The 14,090-nt window shown below is 38.6% G+C and overlaps 1 pseudogene; it reads left to right on the top strand.

Annotated features, from left to right (window-relative positions):
- Nucleotides 1-10,285: 10,285 nt before the first annotated feature.
- LOC130030350 (ATP synthase subunit gamma, mitochondrial-like) lies at nt 10,286-11,029 on the top strand (annotated as a pseudogene).
- The last annotated feature ends 3,061 nt before the right edge of the window (nt 11,030-14,090 follow it).

The raw sequence follows: 14,090 nt of genomic DNA, 5'->3' as shown, positions 1-14,090 counted from the left end.
AGTAACTAAAATTTAGTTCAGTTAAAATTTTAGTTCCTCAGTCACACTGACCACATTTCAAGTGCTGGATAGTTCCAGGTGGCCAATACTACTCACATCAGCGCAGCACAGAGAACATCTCCATCATCACAGAAAGCATCCATGAATACTGATACTCAAGGGTAGATTATTTCAATAAAATACCCCTTGTGTATCAAGTTGAAAGGAACGGGAAACAAATACAATTAAAGTAAAATAGAATATATGGCTCTTAACCGGTGTATGGGAAATTGATATCTTGAGTTAGGGAATAAACAATAGATTTGGAAACCATTGAAACACCGCAAGCTATTTCTCAAATCAGCACAATTTGAGTTTATTGTTTTGTTGAAATGAAGACTTCTTGCCAGCAATCTATTTTCCTAAACTCATAAAATTTTATTTATTAAAAGCTTGTTGCTACCCAATACCAATCAGATAGAAGGTTAATATCCAGAATATACAAGACATTAGTAGAATTGTACAAGAAAAAAACCTCCAACCCCATAGAAAAATGGGGAGAGGAAATGAACAGAAGCTTACTCAAAAAATAAATACAAATGGCCAAAAGGCACATGAAAAAATGCTCTGCATCCCTAATCATCAGGGAGATGCAAATCAAAACAATAATGAGATATCATCTCACACCACAGAGACTGACACAGACCAAAAAGAACAAGAACAACCTGTACTGGTGGGGATGTAGGGAGAAAGGACTCTCATTCATTGTGGGAATGCTGACTGGCCCCGCCTTTTTAGAAAACAATATGGGCATTCCTTAAAAAGCTAGAAAATGAGCTTCCATATGACCCTGCAATACCACTTCTGGGACTATATCCTGAGGGTGCAAAAAAGCACAGTAGAAATGACATCTGTACCTGTGTATTCATTGCAGCACTGCTCATGACAACCAGAATCTGGAAACAATCCTAGTGCCCAAAAACAGACAATTGGTTAAAAAAACTTTGGTACATCTACACAATGGAATACTATGCAGCTGTCAGGAAAGATGAAATCTTGAAATTTGCTTATGAGTGGATGGTTATGGAGATGATCATGCTAAGTGAAATGTGTCAGAAAGACAGGGACAGATGACTGCGCTCATCTGTGGAATATAAAATATCATTACATAAGGGCTGGAGCGATAGCACAGTGGGTAAGGCGTTTGCCTTGCACACGGCTGACCCGATCAGCTCAAGTTCGATTCCTCTGCCCCTCTCGGAGAGCCCAGCAAGCTACCGAGAGTATCTTGCCTGCATGGCAAAGTCTGACAATCTACCTGTGACATATTCAATTTGCCAAACACAGTAACAAGTCTCACAATGGAGGCGTTACTGGGCCCGCTCAAGCAAATCAAAGAACAATGGGAGGACAGTGCTACGACGTGCAGTGCTACATAATATGAGATTAACAACCAATCACAATAGAGACAAGGGCCAGAAAGATTGCTCCAGAGTTGAAACACTGCCTTATGAGTTGGGGGAAAAGGCAGCTGAGATAGAGAAGGGAGCACAAATATCACTGAGAAACTAAAGTAAATACTTCAAGGACATCCTTTAAGAGGTTAAATTTTGCTTCTAAAATAAGAAACCATTATTAACCATATTGTAAATCACAGCATCTCAGTCAATAAAAAATAAAAATAATTAAAAACAAAAAAAGAAATCAGAGGGATTGCTCAGGATGGGAAATGTGTGCTGAAAGTAGATAAAGGATCAAACATAATGGCCTCTCATTATCTGTATTGAAAACAACAATACTCAAAAGTAGAGAGTAAAAGGTAAATTGTCTTCCATAGAGGCAGGGGGAGGGGGAGGATGGGAGGGGATACTAAGGACATTGGTGGTGGAAAATGTGCACTGTAGGAGGGATGTGTGTTCAATCATTGTATGACTAAAACTGAAACATGAAAGCTTTTAAGTGTAGCTTATGGGATTCAATTAAAAATAAATAAATAAATTACAAATTATAGAAAAAATAAAAGCTCTTTGCCCTGTGCCCCTTCATTTTAATTATCTCAAACATAATCTCGTACACATCCAGGGAGGAGTGGTGCATTTTTTTAATAGGGAATATTACTGCATAATAGGGAGGGAAGGAAAAAGTTGTCCGTCCACATGGAGGGGAGGTGTTACATAGAGAAGTCCATTGATAACTTATCTCTAGGTTAAAAAGGTGGAAAAACTGGAAGGCAAAAGCACACATCTGATTTATAGACCTTAGATCAACTAACATAGAACTACGGAACTGACCAACACATTAAATTTCTCTGAATTTCACTTCGAATGTAATGCTCAAAGAATGCCAAATATCTGGGAAAATTTCTGTTATGTTATCTAAATAGTCTATTCTTTACTGTTCTATTTTAAATGTACTTTTTTATTTTTTTAATGTATTTTAATCTTATAGGCTACTCTTCAAATTTGATTAGAGTTTTCCTGAAAGCATTCTTCGATTGAAAGTTGGTAACAATGGCTCAAACTCGGAAGTTTCCCACCTCTATTTGCAATTTCCCACTAACATCCTTTAAGCAAATACCACCAGACATTGCTCATTCCTCTTTCTGCCTCTGGTCATTTTTAAAACCCTTAAATTACTGAGAAACTAAAGTAAATACTTCAAGGACATCCTTTAAGAGGTTAAATTTTGCTTCTAAAAAAAGAAATCATTATTAACCATATTTTAAATCACAGCATCTCAGTCAATAAAAAATAAAAATAATTAAAAACAAAAAAAATAAATCAGAGTGTAAGTATGAAAAGTGAAAAAAAAATAAATCCTTCATATTTTGAAAAGTTTTTAAAACAAACCTGAGTACAAAGGACATGTGATATGTGATGCTATATGGATCCTTTTATTATAACATTGGTTAAAATATGCTCTGTTTTATGATTTTCAAAATATGATGAATATCTGAAAACTGTTATTTATCACTCTCATGATGAATAATGAAATAATATATTACTTTACTATCACTTAGCCCCTTGCTTTTCCTCTTTGTCTTAGAAGAATATACTTAGACCTGAACTCATGGCAAGAATGACAAGTTGGCAAGAATGTAAAATCTCTAAATAAAGACTAGAAACATTGGGGAAAGATGCACCACCAATTTTAAAACACTTCAAATAAACAGGTTTAGAATGTGTTTGTGGTTAAATTTCTCATCTTTTCCACCAGGATAATCATTTAATGACTGTCATATTTTCACTTTATACTATAAACCAGGCAAGAGCTATAGCACAGTGATAGGGTGTTTGCCTTGCACGTGGCCGACCCAACCAACCGGGGTTCGATTCCTCCGCCCCTCTCAGAGAGCCCGGCAAGCTACTGAGAGTATCTCGCCGGCAGGACAAAACCTGGCAAGCTCCCCATTCGCTATGCCAAACACAGTCTCACAATGGAGACATTACTGGGCTGGCTCAAGCAAAATCAATGAACAACGGGAGGACAGTGCTACAGTGCTACTATAAGCCACATACACCCAGACACAGCTACAAGTTCAGCTTTATCCGAAAAGCTTTAGAGAAATATGATCAGTGGCAAAGATTAAGGGGCCGCTGAAGTCAGAGGAAGGTATGTTTCATGTTAATTGATCATAGGTTCCATCCAATATGGCACTATGACAAGGCAGCAGCCTTATCTAACAAGGGATTGGTCCTGCTTTTCTTGGGTACAATGCGTCTAAAGAGAAGAATCACCCAACAATCTGTGGTGCCTAATTTCTCCATAAATATATTATTGACCAAATAGAGGCCTTTTTAATGGGATTATAACTACCCAGACAGCTGCTCTGCTAGTTGAGGAGAACATGGTTGACAAAAAGATTTAAAGGAAAGAATAGAGGAAAATAGCAAACCTCCAGTCAGGCACACTTAAATGACCTCATTGCTTCAAAATAATAGGATCACGTTGCAGATATAAAAGGAGAAACCAATACGCTTAGAGCAATCGCTTTTTGCATGCTCTTCAACCATTTCTCTCCCACTGATCATCTGAGAGCCCCCCCCCCCCCCCCCCCGTTTCCTTTGTGCCAGAAGGAGGCCTTCCAGAGCAAAGGCTACTTTGTCTGCTACAGTGTTCTTGAAAGGAATTAGGTTTGGATTTAAGGGTCTCCAATGTGGGTATGTTCTTTGTTTCTATTGCCAAGCTAACTTTTATATTTTATATGAGATTCTTTTCAAGTTTTACTCAAAAAAATAAATCATCTGCATTGGCAACTCCTCAGGGGTGGGGGTGAAGCATATTAAGAACTGATAAAGGAAAATAAAATTTAAAATAACTTCTACATTTCACTTGAGTTTTACAATAAGAACTTTGAAAAATAGCAATATCTCTACGATTTCCCATTAAGAAAAAATGCTACATGATAACATAGGTCTGCCTTCTTTTAAGTTTCAAGAAAAGAAAGCTTAGCATAGACCACAATGTGAAATTTATATTTTCTTATATTCTCCCATGGTGTCTAGTGACTTACACAGATAAGGCACTTATATATGTATTCACCGAATAACTAGAAATTTCTTGGAGAATAAAACAAATTACATTCTTGCTTCTAGGATTTCACATTCTAGTGTTGGGTGTCTGAAATTGGGAACCCCTGGAACAGAGACTGTGATGAGAATTAAGAGCAATGAAAGAAGCTAAGGATAAATGTGGTTTCAACTGATCCCACAGAGAGCTCTGAATTTGAGAGGCACCACCCCACAAAACCACGAATCCTTTCCAATTCCTCCAAAGTTAGTTAAGATGATAAAATGAGAAAACTTTAAAATCTTAAAGGCTTAGCACAAAAGCAGTTTTTTCTCTTTCATATATATATATGTGTGTATATATATATATATATATATATATATATATTGTCATGCCGGTTGTTTTAATCAAGTAGATTTTTATCAACCTTAATTCTGTGATCTAGGTTGATACCTTCTCTTGCCTCCCTATTATCAAAAACCATGGAAGAAGCACAGATGTGAGAACCTCACAAGTGATGAACTTGGGAGCTTCTAGGGTAGTGAAAAGAACATGCAACACTTATGCCCATGTTCTATTGGACAGAACTCAGTTACTAACCAAACTTAAGTGAGAAGGATCCTGGGAAATAATATTCAATTATGTTTTAAGATGTGAACGCACAATTGCTGGACACTGAGGCATTCTTCCACCCCTTTCTGCCTCCGTGCTATCAAAAGCCACACTCACAGACACACACACACAATAGTACCAGGAAAAACCTGTGTCTAGACTCTTATCACTGCTTACCTAACCTGTGACAGGGAATCCATAATAATCTATAACTCTGCTAGTTTAGAAGCAAGGAAGGCAGAGAAATGGATGTGTAAAGGAATAACCTGTTGAATCTGCACAGAGATGGATTCCCTAATTCCCATACATTTCAGTTGGAACTATGCATCCTCCAAGTCCCTAAGTAATTTGCCAGAGTATTACATGGCTAAGAATTTAAGCCATAAAACCTGACTTTAACGAACCCCAAGTTCGTGTGTAAGACAAGATTACTCACTTTCCCACTCTATGCCTTAGTTTCATCTGCTTACTGGAACAACAGAAATCTACTCTAAGCTTCTTCATTCTGGAAATCTTTAACAAAGGTACATAGCATTTTAGAGAATTTGGCCATGGTCAAAGTCACAGTAATTAGTGATGCAAGAAAAATTCCAACTCAAGTTTTTCAAGTCATAACTCAGGACTCTTCACTATACTGTAATAGCTCTCAATTTACAAGTGAAAACTCATAACAGAGAATAAACATGGTCTACATGGAAGGTAGTGCTGTTTTTGTAACACATGTGCGTGGTCATTATCACTTTTCAGAATGACATTCAGGGGTCCATAGGGAAATTTTTCTAATAAACTATAAGTCTAATTATATTTTGAGGGAGTTCCACTCAGATCTAAAACCATCAGCATATTTACCAGACTGTTATTTTTATTGAGAAATCAAACATTCAGAGTATTTTCAAGCTGAATCAATAAATGGCAGGAAATAAAATTATAATAAAAGGAGAACTAACTAGAAATCAGAAATAGAAGTTCTTGTAATAGATTGACTTAGCTGTTCTCTCCCTAGCTTGACACTAGTGTCTTCGCTTTGTTTTGTTTATTTGGGGGTCACACATTACTGCTCAGGGCTTACTCCAGGCTCAACAATCAAACCCAGGTCAGTCGTATGCTAGTATGCAAGATCAGAGCAGCCCTATCCACAATAGCATCTTATGAAAGGTAAAAAGGCCCTCCCGTTGATCGTCGATTTGCTCGAGCGGGCCCAGTAACGTCTCCTTTGGAGACTTTGTTGTTACTGTGTCTGGCATATCGAATACTCTCGGTAGCTTGCCGGGCTCTCCGAGAGGGGCGGAGGAATTGAACTCGGGTCGGCCATGTTGGCCGCTTGTAAGGCGAACGCCCTACCCGCTGTGCTTGAAAACCTTTTCAAAAGTGCTTATTCCTGAGCATACTCCATAGAAAGCAAAAAATAATCTTAGGATAGGACCCATACATTAGTATTTTCACAATGCTCCTAATCAATTCTATTATGTGATCAATTTTAGACATATTGTTTCATCATTTCAGCCTTTATAATATCCTATGTATAAAATCCTTTGAAAGGAGATAGGAGTTTGAGGCAGGCCAGTAAGGGTTTGATATAGAAGATCAGCTAGATAATGATAGAACAGGCAACTAAATGCTGCACACACACACACACACACACACACACACACACACACACACACAAGGCAGGACAAGGCTTTATTATCATGCACTTCTCCCTACTATGTTTTCCATGCTAGTCACTCCTAGACCACACCGAGGCTTATAAATTATGTCTGGACTGCCATCACCAGCCAGAGTATGGTTCTCTAAGATTGGAAGCTCATGATCAAGAATGTGTAGGACAACACTGTTTTGTCCTTCCTGCATAGCCTCAGGTAGTTTAGGTTTATTGGGCTGCTCCCATCACAGTGCTCCCATTCCTCTGTTTTTATTTGTAACTTTCTTTGTGCTCTATTGACTTGTAAATATTGTTTTTCTATTCTGCCTAAGTCCTTTGCATAGTCTATTCAGAGCAATTTCCTTTGTGTATGGACACAAGAAGACATGCTTTTGTAATGTGACTCTCAGTGATATTTTCTTCCTGGGCATCTGTTCTCTCACCTAATCCTCAACTGCCTTTACTTCCTAGCGCCCCCCAAAACAGGGTCGCAACGAGGGACTGGATGGAACCAGGGCAAGTGGTAAGCTATGTGCTACCCTGGCATCGAGATGGACCTGGCCAAAGCTCCATAATGCTTAACTATAAGTTAAGAGCTTGGTCATGGACAAATGCTGTCATGATCCAAAAAGTAATAACTAGATTTGAACCCTGCTAGGATTAGGAAAGATTAATCTGGCCTGAGTGCTGTAGTCTGAGTCTGTGACAAGATGTTCCCAGGAGAGCTGCCCTACAAGTCTCAATGTTATCTCTTACTGCATCCATACAAAAGTAGCTAGTATTGATATGTTGATAGTTATTGGACTGAGGAAAAGAGAAAAACAGCTTAGGAGGTATTTTGCCCTTGGGCAGTCAGGAAGGGCTTTAGAATACCTTTTAGGTGGGCCCTCAGGAAGGGCTTTCTTATGTTGATTTTGCTACCAGTCTGGGTCCAGTGTCAGCCCAGACTGCAGGGGAGTTGGAGGTAAGAGAGCTGGAGACAGGAGAGAGCAAGGAGGCAAGATGGACTGCGGAGAGACTAGCAAGGGGAACAGAGAGAGAAGGATGCAGAAGAATGCAGGAGCAGGCATGTGGAGAGATAGAGCCCAGGCTGCGAGATGGAGCAGAGAGATGAGTGGGAGAGACAGGAGAAGGGAATGAGAGGCAGTGTGAGACCAGAATCGGAGGCCCAGAGAGACTGGGGCAGGCGTGTGGCGAGAATGGAATAAATGGCAACTGATCAATCAACCGGCTTGACTTTCGTTTCGTCTACTGTCTGGCCCGGCCCAGTGCCCGGGTCGACCTGGCTGCAGGAGTGGCCCAGGCCCACCCCGAAGGCGGGCAACTAGGGGTAGAGCTGTGGGAGGGAGGGGGGGCTCAAAGATTTTTTTTACAGTTGAGGACAGTGAATTGGTATGAATTTATAAGATCAAATAAGAATTTCCCCCATACACTGAGCACTTAATGCATTCTCAAGCATCAGGCAAAGGTCTTCACATGTATTTCTGGGTTTAACCTTTGTGACAACAATGTAAAATAGGTTTCAACTCACCTATTTTACAGATGAGGAAGTTAAGACTGAAACAACTCAATAACCAGCCCCCAGCCATCCAACAATGTGGAGTAGAATCTGGTTTCAAATCAGACTACTCACTTTCAAAGTCTTTGCAGCTAAGCATAAGTGGTAACTATCTATGGAGACCTATATTGTACTTTAGCCCAACAATGGGCTGGAGCAATAGCACAGCAGGTAGGGTGTTTGCCTTGCATGTGGCCGGCCTAGGTTCGATTCCTCTGCTCCTCTCGGAAAGTCTGGCAAGCTACAAGAGTATCTCGCCCATATGGCAAAGCCTGGGAAGCTACCCGTTACATATTTGATATGCCAAACACAGTAACAAGTGTCAAAATGGAGATGTTACTGGGCCCGCTCGAGCAAATCAATGAACAATGGGAGGACAGTGACAGTGACAGCCCAACAATAATTTTAAAGTGGAATTCTATAAGTGGCAGAGAGCAAATGAGGGGAAAAAATTGTAGTTTTTTTAAAATTAGAATTTCCAGAAATTATAAAAGCCAATACAACACAAATCAGAAAACCAAAAGTAAAATATAACTGTGTTTTAATTGCAATAATTATCTGTTCCACTCATACCCCAAACATAAATCTTTAAAAATCAACATAAAATGTAGAGTAAGAACATAGTACAGAGGCCAAGCAATTTTGTTTTTATTGTTACTGTATTTTTAAGGGGCTGGAGCAATAGCACAGCGGGTAGGGCATTTGGCTTTCACATGGATGACCCAGGTTTGATTCCTCCTTACCTCTCAGAGAGCCCGGCAAGCTACCAAGAGTATCCCACCCACATAGCAGAGCCTGGCAAACTCCCCGTGGCGAATTCAATATGCCAAAAACAGTAACAAGTCTCACAATGGAGATGTTACTGGTGCCCACTTGAGCAAATTGATGAACAACGGGAGGACAGTGCTACAGTGCTACAGTATTTTTAAGAAGCAGTGGAAATCACAGGCCTAGAGCTAGTCCTTGGGAGGAAAAATATGTAGCTGCCAGTTTAGGAAATTCAAGCTCCATAAAAAGAGAAAGGGCATTCTAAGTACAAAAGTCATTTTTCTTCTTTCTGTAACAAAAGATATAATGTTTTGTTCCTTCTATGAAAAAAGGAAAGGTCCAGTTGCTTAGAGAGCTGACTTTATCAAGATTCATCTGTGAAGACCTTTAATATCAAGTATCACAGGAAATAAGCAGTCTACTCTCTAAGCCAGGCCAACTGTATATTTTTTAATAAATGATGTAGAAGCCAACCAAGTGTGAAATAAAGGTTGCAAAAATGGCCTTTGCTCTTCCCTTTGCCTGGATATCTGCCCTTGGCTATTTATTATTGTACTATCTCTCTCTTGTCCCTGAATTTATCCATATGATTTTTTGGGGGTGACCTAAATATTAGCAAAGATATGCTTAGACGTTTCCCTTATTTTCTTCTGTTTTACATGCAAGCACACTCTCACTACATAAATCATGGGAGAGACATGCAAAACAGACAAAATTTTGCTCAATCGAGGTCTTAGAAATGTGAGGGACACTAGCCAACTGAATGGAAACTGATAACAGGCACAGACACAAGCCCTACCATGCCAAGCTCAGCGCAGCAGAACCTTATGGCCAAACCACAAATTGGTGAACAAAAATGTTTGTTGTCACACACTTCTCAGGCTTTGTGAATACTTTCCTATGTTCCATGACTGTGAAAACATATAACTGATACATCAAGAAGTAAAAATTATATCTGGTAACCATTTCTAGACACTTTAAAGGTATTAACATCATTAACAATATTTCAGGTTTTTTTTTCTCTTTCTACTCACTTTCCTACAATTTCCCTCGGTCTTGAATCTCTTGCCTCCTGAGTTATTCTGTTAATCAAAAATATTTCCTCTGGGGTTCCATCTGACAGACCTTCAGTGGGGCCACCCCAACACCATATTGTCTGGGGCGGGCGTCATGGGTATCTCTGCCTGGGCCCTGTAGCCGCAATGAATTTTAAAGATTTTACCACGTAAATAAAGTTCATTAAAAACCTCCAGAAAATAACCAAGTCCATGAAAATGGTGGCAGCTGCAAAATATGAGAAGGAACTGAAACCAGAGCACATGTTTAAGATGTGGTCTTTGGCGGTCTATGATAAAGCTGATATCCAAGTGCCTGGAAACAAGAAGCACCTTCTCACCTGTGTGTTCTTGGAAAGAGGGCTGTGCGGGACTAATCACTCCTTCAGTAGCCACCCTCATGGCAGCTGTAAAAGAAGTTCTGACTGATGGCATTAGTGACTATAACAGAAGAGTACATGACTCTGACCAGTTTCTAGTGACCTTCAAGAAATTGGAGCGAGTGCCTCAGACTATCAGAGATACACAGGTCATCATTCTCAAGTTACTGAACTCTGGATATGAATTTTGATGTGAGGTTGATGGATCTTGAATTCATTCTGGTCATTTCCTACCAAATAGAAGAAAGACCCATTTTTTCCTCTGGTACCATTGAAAATGCTGAGAACATGAGTATCAATGATGACATTGATACTGATGTGCTGCAGAACTACCAGGAATATAATCTGGCCAACATCATCTACTACTCCATGAAGGAGTCGACCATGAGCCTGCAGAGTGTCAAGAAATAGGCTGTGGACAGCGGAGATGATGGACAAACTCACTCTGACCATCAGCCACACCCGGCAGGCTGTCATCACCAAGGAGTTGATTGAGATCATCTCTAACGCCACTGCATTAGGTTAATGAAAACCAAGTTATGTCCTCAGACAAGAAGTAAAGAAAGAAAATTCAGCACACTGATTATGGTTTGAACTTATTGCTGTCCTCGTGGGAAGAAATGGTTGGGCTGTTGAGATATAAAGACAGCAGATCTTTGTAAATTAGTTTATAATAAACATTATCTAATAAGAAAACATATGTATATTATACATATATACATATTATACATATATATTATACATATACTTCTGGGAGTCAGAGTGATTGTACAGGCAGTCGGGCACTTGTCTTGCACGTGTCCAATGCAGATTCAAACCCTGGCACTCCATATGGTACCTTGAGCCTGTCAGGAATAATCCCTGTGTGCAGATCCAGGAGTAAACCCTGAACATTGCCAGATGTGGTTTTCTCAAAGAATTTTCTCTGTGTCTTTAAGTTGTCACTCAAATGCATATCTATGTGAAGATATCCCAGCATTGTAGAGACCTATAGTAGACTTGAATTTTTATATAATTTTCCTCTCCATTTAACTGGAAGCTGAATATTTTTATAATAGTAGGCAAAGATCAGACATTCAAAATTACTTGAATGAATACACAAATAACTGAATGAAGTAACCAAAAAAATTACACTCAACGCTACATAGGGATAAACTCAAGGTACATATTGATTTTCAGAGACAAATGATAGAAACCAAAGTCAGACTGACTTCCATTTAAACAGGTATTTAACTGATTAATGTAACTTAAAAGTTCCAATGGTAGCTAAAACCAAGAATTCAAACAATTAATCCCATCAGGCTAGTTTCTCCTTGGATCTTGGGCTTGCTTTCCATTTTGTTTTTTTCTTTCTGTCTTTCTGGAACCCTTAATTGTATCATGAAACTAAACTATAGTCTTAACATCCTTCTAGGAGGAAAGAATGTGTCTTTTTCCAGTAGTCCAAGTGAAGATTAAATATCTGACTTTGACTGTGTCATATGCCCATAAGCTAAAAAATAATTTTGAAGAATGAAAGTTCTCATCGTCTGGGCATAGAGCACATACAAGATGAGATAAGATTGATGAGGGAGAAATTCTAATTAAAAAACATACTCTATGTTTCAAATGTTGAGTATGAACAATTAATAAAAAAGGATAAAGAGATGCTACATCTAATCAGGTATCAAATCAAACAAATTAACAAGGGAAGTTATATCAAAAGTTATAGTACTCTACATCTGAGCCCTTGGGCTTTACCTGTAGTCTCTCACTTTGCATTTTTTTCTTTTAAAAAAAAAAGTTTTGAACTTTATCTAAACACCATGATTTACAAAGTTTCTCATAATAAAGTTATTTCAGGAATTCAATGTTCTAACACTAATTCCACCACTAGTATTACCTTCCCTCCATTAATGTCCCCAGTTTCCTAGCCATTCCCTTAGCAGGCACAAAATAAATAATACTACTTATTACAACATACATTTCATAATAAGGTTACTGGAATTATTGTCTAAGTATTTATTGAGTTCTTAGGTGGTAGGTGAGCCTTTTGTGTTACTATTTTTTCCTCATAAGCTTAGTGGGTTTCTCTGAAACTTTCTCATCTAATGTGCTGTGCTCCCACTGGGCTGTCAGTACTGTAAAATTTGGAGATGTCCTGTGGGTGCATATGTGGCTGTATGCTCTAGGAGCTTCGGAACTAGGCAGGTTCTCTGAGATTAGTCATGGAGTTAGTCTGTTTATATGTCAGAGAAAGTGATCACTTCACCTTTTTCAATTGCATGGTGAGAACAATCAGATACAGTTGATATGAGCTCAAGAAACCTCCTCTCAAAAGTATTGTGTATCTCTAACATTCTGTGAGTAAGTTTTTAATTCACGATTATGAAGGGTACCAGAAGAAGCCAACCAGTCATTTGGTTACAAGTTCAGACCTGGAAATGTAAAATAATTAAAAACCATGTAGCGCCTTTTACAATTAGAGATTGGAACTAGTGGATAAAATCTCCTTTATTCTTAGTAGATAGTTCCATATGACATCTGTGGATCTAGAGCAAGAATGAGTTCAATTATGAGCCCTAATTGCTTTTCCTCAAAGTTTGTTTTACTTTCTTCAGTCTTTACTTTTGCTCCCTTAAATTGTTTCTCCAAATAACTTACCAGCGCACAAATTCTTGCTTCACACTCTGCTTTTCAGTAGAGTCTGTCTATGTTCATTACAGCACTGTTCACAATAACCAAAATCTGGAGACAGTTCGAGTATTCAAGAACAGATGAATGGATAAGTAACTTGAAGTACATATACACAATGGGATACTACTCAGCTTACCAGAAAAGACAAAATCATGCTATTTGTAGCCATAAGAACTACTCTGGAGAGTATCATGATGGACTGAAGTTAGAAAAAGAGAGACTGATGCAGAATAACCTCCTTCACATATGGCATATAAAATAATAAGTAAAGAAACAATGAATAAAGGTTAACATAAACAGAGAACTTACCTTTAATAGTAATCACTGTAGGGGGTATTGGGAATAGGATGGGGTTGTCAGAGGGCACTATGACATGGTGAAAGGAAGCTTACCTGGTGAAGGATGTGGTATTATTTTTATGAAACCCTGACATCAATAAAACTAAACAAAAAGAATCCAAGTTAATTAATGTACAAACACACACATATACACACAAGACCCTCAAATATTTACAGAGAGCTAATTAAGCACAACTATTCCTATTAATCTTCCTTTAACTCATAATCCTCATATGCAATTTATATTCTTTTATATCCAAAATTAGCTGGAATTCAAGAGCTTTAGTAGATGGGTCCAGGGGGAAATAAAACTCACTTGAGAATTTCCTCCACAGGGAAATAAAACTCACAGAACTATTTTCTCAAGATCCTATAGATTCTCTCTACAACCAAGTATGGAGCTTCAGGGCTATTGCTAAATAGGAAGCAGAAATGGAAGAAGACCAGGAAACAGGAAGAGAAGATTATGCGTGACTTGTCAATCGAAGGGTAAATAGGATTTCCAAATGAAAAAAAATGATGAGAGGACCACCAGGGCTGAACTTTGAAATGTGGAAAGTATTCCTTTATTTT

This window comes from Sorex fumeus, unplaced genomic scaffold (genome assembly GCF_029834395.1).
Source record: "Sorex fumeus unplaced genomic scaffold, SorFum_2.1 ptg000044l, whole genome shotgun sequence".
NCBI classification, from domain to species: Eukaryota; Metazoa; Chordata; class Mammalia; order Eulipotyphla; family Soricidae; genus Sorex; species Sorex fumeus.
Note: the sequence above shows the minus strand (reverse complement) of the source record. Positions and strands in the feature narration are given on the sequence as shown.